A 10,739-nucleotide genomic window follows, 5' to 3' on the forward strand; every position below is an offset into this window, starting at 1 on the left:
GGATATACATATGTAGCCCAAAAAGTAATGCCTCCTAAATCTTGTAAATATTTTTATTAAGTAAATATTCACAATCATTGTAAAATTACTGTTTTTTCTGACATTTCACTACCTGGAATAACTTTGGATCCTTGTGCGCTTTCCATAAATTGTCTCTTTCCTTATACAAAATTCTAGTTTATTTTTTCCAATTTACATTCTCTTTTTTGAAACGTATTTCATTGTCTTTCTTTTCTGGTAAAGCTTTTTTTAATAACTTTCCCAGGTCCTCTTTGATTTAACTGATTATTTTTACAACAGAAAAGTAATTCAATTGCACTCCTCCAAACAGAAAAGTGTGATCTCTTAACATCATCTGATCACTAGTGTCATCTTTCTTTCATAACATGCTATTTCTGTTTTTCTTAAGATATAGATATTAAATACAGAGTTTACAAAGCAAAATAATTAGTTCTTTAGCCAGTGAATAAACACAAAAAAAAAAAACCCACTCTATACACGGTAAATAGATGTTAAATTAGATATATTTTCAACATAGAGTAAATATTTAACTCAAGAATAGTGATTAGAACTTGTACGTTCTATGAATGCTTACCTATTTTTTTTATTCTCTGTCCTTTGAACTGATAACTGTTGCTAGTCACACTGAATTAGTTAATTATCACACACATGTTTCTGTTTAAACACATTCGCTTTCAAGGGAATTGTGAAAGAAATATTCTTATGCTACTGTATTGATTGGTGAGCTATTAAGGTTCCAATTCAAGAAACATCTGCTAGTTACTCAGCCTCAGGTGTCTTGCTTGATTAAGTATTAATTCTTAAATTGATGCCAGATTCTCATTAACGCTCACATGAATAAAGATAGAGACTAACTGCATTAGTTCTCTAAAACAACTCCTTAAATGAGTAATAGCTGCTTTGTTTTCATGAGATAAAGCCTTATGTAGTTCTGGAAAAATGAAGGGATACATTAGGAATTATACCTGAATCAGTACAGTGGTAACAAAGACGTGAAATTCATAACTTCAGCTTCTTAATCTCTGTCTGACTAGATCTGTAGACAGCATAAGAGATTGGTACAAGGTATGTGTAGGGGAACTGCTGGATTACAGCCTGAACCTCTGATTGACCACTGGAGGCAAGCACTGAATCAGCCACGGGAGCACAGGTGAAGGCAATTCATCTGTGCGATTGGAAGGGGTGGAGCCTGGCTCCACCTCTCCTAGACCCCATTTAAGGGCTGACTGCCACTGAGAAAGGATCTCTCTCTAGAGGTTGTTTCATTGTGGAGTTTCTTGTGAGCTTACAGCCTGGTGAGTAGTTTCCACTTATCTCTGATTATCATTTCCAACATGATAATCTTAATGCCCTAACTTCTTTGTATACTTATCAGTCATCCAATGCTTTACAACATCTGTATACTAATTGATCTTACAGTATTACTATTGAAGACTGCAAGAACTAAATGCGTTTTGCAATTGAGAAACATGTTCTCTACATAATGCTGAGATAAAGGATAGCTTGTTTTTATATAATCATATTTGGATGTTAGAGATCTAGTTCCAGTTAATTTTGGGTAAACTGTCTCTGTTCTTGAATTCAGATGAAAGATGATAGAATGTCTTAGTCTTTCTTTAAAAGATCTTTAATTCAGTTCTCCATACCTACACCTCCATGTTTAAAAAGAGAAGAAAAAGCAAAATCAATTAACACTTTGATTTTAGGTACTTTGATTTTATGTACTATGTAAAAAGCTCATGGATTAACAGAGAAACAGGTGTTACATTGTTTTTCAGACAGAATGATTTAAGTATTAAATTTTATTTTAATAATAAATACTGCTAAAAGACAAAGTTTTGCAAAGCAGAATTGGTGATTTTTGGTGATCAGTTCAAAGCTATAACCTCAAAATCATGCTTGTTTTCTGTCAACAATGTAAATATTCAAACTATTTCAAACAGTAATGATGTGACAAATTAGATATCAAACATTTGACAGTAACAGAAATGCGAAGTCACGGCCTGAAACAGTGATTTAATATGTGGTAGAAAGGCAGGACGAACTCGGGAGCTCAGGTGCACGCAGTGCAGCTGTGTGACCAGAAAAGGTGGAGATAGGATCCACCTCTTCCTAGATCTCATTTAAGGGCTGGCAGTAAAAGTAAGGGTATCTTGTAGAAGGTCCCTGTGTACTTGAGGCCTTCTGGGAGTAAGAAGGCTTTTCTGTTGTCTTTTCCCCGCTTTGTTTCTGCTCCTACAGACCACATCCTTACTTGCTGTAGTCTAGGACTTTGCCACCCTACTCTTGTTGTGCTTTCCATCACACTATAGCATTATAGTAACACAACTGTTTTTTCTGATTTTTTTTTTTTTTAAAAGTAACAAGCACAAGAAAAATATGGAATGCCTGAATGTGGGAGCCTGCTTTTCTTTTCTGAAAGGTAAGCTGTGAGTTGATTTTTCTATGTGACTACTGCATTACAATTATATGAAAAAATACTGAAAATATTACAATTAAATCAATACCCTTTCTCTTAGTTAATGAACTGTTAAAGACTGGGGAAGGCAAAAATGCACAAACAGAAAAATAACCTCAATGCTTAATTCATCTTTGTTTTATCTATATTATTTTTCTTAACAGCTATGGAAATGTCATTTGGATAAAATTCTTCTCAATTTAAGTAGCAATACATTTACAAAATTTGCTTTTATTTTTAATGGTAATATAAAAGTACTCACCTGCAAAGAAAATGCAGTTAATCTTATTGAATTAATGTAAATTTATTCAATAGCTAATCCGTTATCTATAAGGGTAGGCCTTTTTTATTCAAAGAAGTAAAAATATAAATGAATGTAATAAGGCATTATTTCATTTATTCTATCACTTTCAATATACTTATTGTTTCCTGAAACTGTAATATTAAAATTGAACCAACTGTCCAGAAGTGCTCTTGTGTACTCAACTTTTCAGTTAAGAAAAAGAGTATATTGGTGTTGTGCTTCTTCAGTTTGGTTTGTGTCAGAAGAATTAATACAAATTGGCTGAAGAAACTAATGTCAGGTCTTTCTTCTCTGCCCAGTAACAATGACAGTTAAGTTTAAATCTTTGTTTAAATGTTTACTAATAACATCATATTCACAAACTGGTTTTCATTGGTAGGTTTCTGCTCTGCTGTTTTATCAGGTCCGTACATACAGAGATCTGTAGATTGATGTTTCCTCTCTTTAGTCTGAGAAATTAAGGTGAAGATGAAGACTTAAGGGAAATGGAGGCTTCTTAGGACTAGACAGGCAAAATACCAGTCTAAGAAGACAGAACTGATTTTAATACAGAAGTTACATAACTTAATAAATATGCATCTTTATGAATGCTAATCTCTTACAATCAATATTATCAGTCATCTCACTGTATCCAAAAGTGTGATTGATTTAACTGGTTGGTGTGTGTGTGTGTCACACATACACAGAGCTTACTTCATGGGTTGTAGCTCCTGTCAGGAAATATCTAGCTTATCAAACATGGAATCTTACATCAGAAATGTGAAATACTTGCTGCACATATTGTGGCCTCCACAGAGTACTTGGGAATATCTGCTCTGTAACACCTGGAACGCCTTCTCTGATTTTGTGATCATTAGATTTTTGACACTTCTTCTCATTACGCATTTAGCAGTTTCTGCACTTCCTTAAATGTGTTTCCACAGAGGTGCCACTGATTTGATTGGTAGGCTTAAGTAGAACCGACTGTGTCTTCTCACAGAAGCAATCCATGCAGCCCCCTAGTGGCAACACCTTGCCCCCAGACTCCCAAAGCGGTATTATATCAGGCAGTCTTAGTGCAGCAACAGCTGTTTTTACAGAAAGATAAGTGCATTTGAAAACTGGAAGCATCTTTAGAAACTTTTACAAAGTGTTTACTAATGCCATTAATAATGTCAGTATCTTGTCACTGATAAAGTCTTTTGTATGTTGGTTAAGGTTTCTAGTAGTAATCAAGAGTAACTTGAGCAGAAAATGATGACGTGAAGTACAAGAGTCTTAAAAGAGATAATAGGGAACTTCTTTGATTTAAGAAGGAAAAAGTATGCAAAAATATTTCTTCTTTGTCAAAGATATTCTTTGATTTTCAAAAATGTCTAATTCTTTCCAATCATTAGCAAACTTGTGCAACATTTATTCTACCTTATTGCTGAGTTTCAAAATTCCTTGGGCCTCATGAAACAGATAGGATAGCACAGGTAACAAAACACATGCAACAATCTGCTTTACAGAAACTTCCTAGGAGTCTTCTACCTTTCCTGCTGTTAAAGATTATGAAAAGTCTGAATTTCTGAGCCTTATAGTTATTTGGAAGAAAATGGCAGTTGCTAAAGTGTTTTTAAAGTTTCTTCATGCTAAGAGGTTTTGTTTTGAGCATATGAAAAATATAATTCATGTAATTCCCTAATAAGGTTTCATTACAATTACTGGAAGACAATGATAAGTGTTAAGATTTCAATAAAAATAGTGTGAGTAACGTGACAGAATTAAAGTTGTCTGGAAAAACACCTCACAGTTGATTTCTTTAAAGTTGTAGCATAATAAGTATTTAAATAAAGCAGTGCAAATAGTTGCAAATACTTTACAGTCACTTTGTTATTTTTCTTGTTATCAGCCATGTGGAACTCAGTATGCTTTGAAGACAAAAATGGTTATTTAAAAAATTCACTTTAATGTCTATCAGAAAAAGCTTGAGAGAGGAAGGATGCGTGGAGCAATGTAAGGACTGAGTGGAAAATATTTTCATGAATATTTCTTATTCCAGAGAAATTTAAATATATCCCTTATTCAATGAAAAAAATTAAGTATTCTTATTTCCTACTTTTCAAAAACAAAAGTCAGGTTCACTCAGTATTTCTGCATCTTAAGATTGTCTAATGATATATTCCATCTCTGATCATCACCGTACTTATAGTATACTAAAGTACCTGTGAAGGCTGAGAACCTAATAGCAATTTGTTATTACTAATGGATCCTTTTATCTACTTCTCACTCCATTTTATACAATCTAGGATGTTCGTCTAATATAAAATGTTGAGTCAGTGAAATGCATGTATTCAGTTGTGCTGACCCAAAGATAAAGGGTTGAGGCAAAGAATATTCAAGGGTTTACAGATCAAACTCCAAACTTGTGAGTGTAGGATGAAATCTGTAACCGTTATTTAGAGTGACTGTGTGTTTAATCCTTACAGTGACCAATAATTAAGAGTCTTAATGGATTTTTTCACTTTTTTTTAAGCAGCCAGGTTGCAACTCCTCCTATCCAGACCAAATCTCACTTTGTGTATTGATGTATCTTCCACTTGACTGCATGATAATGTTTATCATTACAGTAGAGATTTATGGTTAGAATCTATCTTAATTCTTATTTACAGTAAATTAAAACAATCTCCACTAGACTAGTGGCTGAAACACCCAACATACACTCCAATGCTTATCGAATCTCTGTACAACTTTATGAGATGGGTTGAACTTATTTCTGAAGACTATTTATTAGTTCTCCAGACAAATTAAAGGACCTTGATAATTGTAAGTCCAATTTATGTTTTAATGTGGCTCCATTAGGGACTTTTATGGCTATAATATCATTACTGGTGTACATTTATTTAATACAAACAGTGGCTATCAATTAAAATGAGATTGAAGTGGAGCTTGGGGCAAATAAATTTTCCTTTTAGTATGCATCTGTAACGAGATTGTATGAGGATATAGGTGCATTGTAATGGCTTATTCTTTGAAGTTAAATGGATCCAAATCTGGGACCCTTTCTGCCTGCATTAAAGAAGTTCTAGCATAATACAATTCTGGAAGCATCTGAACTGTTCCTTTGAGAGATCACTTACACAAGCATAATCTCCAGGGATATGGGACCTCAACATCAGTTCTAAGAAATTCCTTTTCTCTCTGTGAGCCAAAGGGGGGGGGAGTGTGACCTGGCTTCCCAAATGCCATGGATATCTCCTGCTGCTTACTTTGCCAGCTGATGGATGTTACCACTGCATGAAAAATCTACAAAATATTTCACTTAATTCACTTAAGTGAAGGAAGTTGAAGAGAGGTACAGGAAGAAGAGATCTATTTTACAGAAAAAACAAGCAGCTAATAAAACTTTCAGATGCAGCTGGAAGATCTTGGCTTGATTTCATCATAAAGACACAATAACTAGAATTTATTAAGTATGCTTTTTCTGATGTATGCTTTAATTTTTGTAGGAATGCCATTTAACAATAGGTGGTAACAACATAATTTTTAATCATGTGTATTCCTACCAAACCTTTTTTTTATTTTTTCCTACAGTGAAAATACTACTTACACAGATTATATCTGAGAAACATTGCAGAAAGGTATTTTGTATTAGATTCCTTTATTCACATTAAATTTGACTTGGAATCTGCTAAACAAGAGATAAGCATTAAAAATGACTGTTTGTAAGGATGGATAGTGATAGGACAAGGGGGAATGGTTTTAAACTAAAATAGGGAGGTTTAGGTTAGATTTTAGGAGGAAGTTTTTCGCACAGAGTGGTGATGAACTGGAAAGGGTTGCCAAGGGAGGTTGTGGATGCCCCATCCCTTGAGGCATTCAAGACTTGGCTGGGCTAGTGGTTCTGGAAAGCTTGGTCTAGTGGTTGGTGACCCTGCACATAGCAGGGGGGTTGAAACTAGGTGGTTATTGTGGTCCTTTTCAACCTAGTATTTTCTATGATTCTATAAATGTTTTTGCTGAGGGGATGAAATATTTAAATATGAATAACTTATGTTGGACTACTTGTTATTATCTTCACATAATTTTCATATGGCCTTAATTTATTTTAATAAGCTCAATATTTTGATGTAAGTTTGTATTACACTACACTGCTACATTTCAAAGTTTGCTATTTGATTTTGTTTCTTCTGAACTCATAGTTTTAGTATGTACATCTGTGTTCTCTGCTCTTGTCCCGATAATTCCATATTTAACTCTGTTTTGCTGTAATGACACCTAAAGTAAAATTTACAGAGTTAAAAGTAAAGTCAACATTGATCACAGGACTTGGATACTGAAAATCAAAACATTTGAAGTGTTGAAATAAATGAGGAACTAAGGTAAAATAAGCCAGGAACTGTCCGTAATTCTGAGTCTTCATCAAGTTTAGTTCCAAAAATGCATAATTTCAAAGTTCAAAATAGTACCAGTTTGTTGTGAAAGGAGAACTCTTTAGAATGTGAACTTTCCCATTTGTGTGTCTTCATATGAAGAGTATGTATTAGCAGTATTAATTTCAAAAGCATTGTTAGAATTGCCCTGAGTTATGAGATTTGTGCTCTGAAGTGATCTTGAGGTAACAGTGAAAAGAGTTGTGGGGAAAAATTTAACTCATAAAGCTTCTAATAATCTGAAGCAAAAGTTATTTTTCATGAATGAAGAATTAGGACCTCTATTACTCTTTAAAATAAAATGCCAAAGTATTTTTAATAAATAGTCACGATTTTCAGTTATATCTGGAAATACATATCTGGCTTAGACTGAATACATTATGTAATAATGTTGTCCAGTTATTAAAAAATTGAATCTATTATATTTAAGCTTAAAAATTACTATGGAATATATTTATTTTTCATATTAATACAAGAAATTTTCTAGAATGTTCTGCTATCTCCTTATGGACTCTAATTTATCTGTTGTAAGTATTTCTATAAATTACTTCATTATTAGTAATTTTGGTTTTTATTTACAGTTTGTAGAAAGCTATTTCAAGCAAGGTGAAGATCACTTAAGTTTCTAAGCTGTCTAACCAAACTGACTTATTTATATACTTAAATCTTAATATCCTTTGAACACTTGAAACAGAAGTGAAAGGTTTTTTTTTGTCCTTGAGTAAAAATTTTGGGTTAGAAAGAGCCTTACATATGGACTACTGTTCCAGGATAAGATGTCTATTTGCATTTATGCAATTCTTTGCGTTTCCTTTTTGGTTCTGATGCCTAAAGAAATTATGATTAACTAAACCATGAATTACTGATATTAGCTATCTCTAGAAATGGATGCATGACACTAGGGGAGAAAGAGTCTGGGTAGGATAAAAATAAAAATGCACATTTCATGTTCCTGGTAGAAATTGCATTAATTTAGACCATAATACTAGGAAATCATAAAAATATCTACAATCTTTCAAGCTTCAAACACTCAGTATGTACACACATAAATGGAGATGGCAAAGAGGATGGAGTCAGGCTGTATTTAGTGTTGCTTGGGGACAGGACAAAAGACAAAAACTGGAATACTGTAGGTATTTCCTGAACATCAGGGAAGATTCTACACTCACGGAGAAATGGCACTTGTTGCTGTATCGCCTGCAGCCTCTCTGGACTACATCTTTCTTGAAGCAGTAAGTCCATCACTCACAGGACAATCTGTTCTAATAACTTACCTCTTTCTGTGAGGAAGTCATCCTTACATCTATTGTAATCTTCCCCTGATGGGACTTGAGATTGTTATTCCTATTCCTTCCTTTTACTTGTCACCTGAGAAAAGGATGAGACACAGGAAAAAAAAAACGCATTAGAAATATACAAGAATGGGTGATTGTTAATTAGAGGAATTTTTCTACCTGTGTAGGTGGAGAGAAGCTTATTCCTTTGCTGTATCTGATATTGTCTTTGAAATATACTGTACTTGAGTATGCCTAAGTTTAGAATTGCTTTATATTTCTGAGAAACTGTAAAGCATTTATATACTTGGAATATTGAGTCTTTCTTTACCCTTCCTCTGGAATGTACCTATGTAATGGGTGAGAAAGTTAGCAATTCAGTGGTTGCTTGTCCAAGAGTTAATGTGGTGTCTCATTTGTTCTGTATTGACAGTAGAGAGCCTGAAGCACCTTACAAACATTTGAAATGCGACTGAACAATTGTAGTAAGCAAGTTGCAGTCTGGGTTCCTTTCCTCCTGTAGCATTATAAAATCCTACTGTACTTCTCCTTTTACATAAATAAATGACTATTGACAGTCACCTTGAAAATCAGACCATTATGGTTAAACTAATATGTATATAAAATTAATATATCTATAAAATAAGAATTTTTTTATATTAGAATCTGTAGCAGAAAAAATTTCGCTCTAGCAGCCTTTACAGTATGAAACATATTCCAAGAGATCTAACGTTTTCTTTATTTAAAATGTCGATATGAAAAGATGTGATACATCGTTTTTGAAGATTGCTTTTGGCTAAAAAAATCATTGAGACAATTATGTCTGGATCTAGGGAACTAAAGATTTTATATTGTTCTTCATATTTCAGGCTTCAATTGTAAATCTTGGAGAACAGATAACTTCACATTATGAAACTATCTTTTCAGCCTGTTCTTTTTAGCATTATCTGTAGATCACCTATAAATTATTTGGTTTATGTAAGAAATTTTCATTTGTTTATGTTTGAGATAATAGTGTTTTGAAAAATGAAGATTCTTAAAGTTGTTTTTAGGTAGATTTTCTAGGTAGATAGAAGTGGTGTTTCTCTGAGAGGGTAAGTTTGTGTCATACTGATATCCAGAATTTAATATTGAAAGGTATAATTTGTTGAATGATACCACTGTATCAACTGTGAAGATAAATGTTTTCCTGAATTAGGAATGTTATTTTAAATAAATACAGGATTATTCCATAAAAAGTAAAGGAAACATTAATTGAAGATTCATTAGTCTACATCAAAGTACTGACAAAAAAGAATGAATGCAATTAGATAATGCAGCTAGAGTACCTGCAAAGAAGAAATAGTCTCAATTTCAATAATAGAATTAAAATAATAACATATTTGTCTTCTGGTTGTTTCTCCGTCTACTCTACATCTTGAAATCAGGCTGCTGGAGAGAGTAACAGCATAAATTTCTAGCTTCTGTTGTCTTTTGGGAGGAATTTGCTGTTCGTGCTTGTAGTTTCTTCATCCCTCCAGGTTTCACTTGAGTCATTTTACGTAGTTACTAACATGATTTTATACCCTTCCCTTTCTCTATTGCTCTATAGCTGCATGTTAAATCCAAGTTTACTACATATGGTGCCCTTCTCATGTGTGTACTGTTTCAAAATCAATTTTATCTATCTCAGGTTTACTGTTTTTTTTAATAAGCCACACATTTGCTGTTTATAACCAGCCTTCAGTGTGAGGCCTGACACATGCCTCTTATCTTATACTGTGATTATCTATACTCCATCAGATATCTTCATTTCTGATAGAATCTGCTAGTGTACCAGGCCTGTATTTCTTAATGTTGTTCTGTTAGTCCTAAATATCTCACTTGATCTAAAATATCTGCTTCTCATACATACATAGATAAAGGTATGACTGTATCACATGAGACAAAAAAGTCAAAAAACTAGAACAAATTACTTATAAGCAACTGATCTATTAAAGAAATTGCTGATAAAGCTAAACGACCATAAATAGATCAAGTAAAGTTCAGACAGAGAAAGCTTGATAAGCCTCAGACTTGAGGCCTTGCAACACTGGAACTAAGCTGTTGACAATGGCACTGCAATGTTGTGCAGCTTCATGCTTGAAGTTTCTTTATACAGAATAGATATTATGCCATAATTATGTAATATATTTTGTCATAGTATTTCTTAGTCATTTTTCTTTTCTTCAAGATGGACATAGAACTATTATATAATACAAAATTAAATGTGACTAGAACTTCTCTTTCTAAGTCTATGATTCATGTAA

General features: G+C 33.2%; 1 long non-coding RNA gene across 1 annotated transcript; it reads left to right on the plus strand.

Annotated features, from left to right (window-relative positions):
- Positions 1-1,276: 1,276 nt before the first annotated feature.
- LOC128080767 (uncharacterized) lies at positions 1,277-4,756 on the plus strand. Its single transcript, XR_008206879.1, has 3 exons — positions 1,277-1,316; positions 2,382-2,443; positions 3,163-4,756. It is a non-coding gene; the product is annotated as an uncharacterized LOC128080767 (long non-coding RNA).
- Positions 4,757-10,739: the final 5,983 nt, after the last annotated feature.

The sequence above is a fragment of the Tympanuchus pallidicinctus genome, unplaced genomic scaffold (genome assembly GCF_026119805.1).
Source record: "Tympanuchus pallidicinctus isolate F22 unplaced genomic scaffold, pur_lepc_1.0 scaffold2, whole genome shotgun sequence".
Classification (NCBI taxonomy): Eukaryota; Metazoa; Chordata; class Aves; order Galliformes; family Phasianidae; genus Tympanuchus; species Tympanuchus pallidicinctus.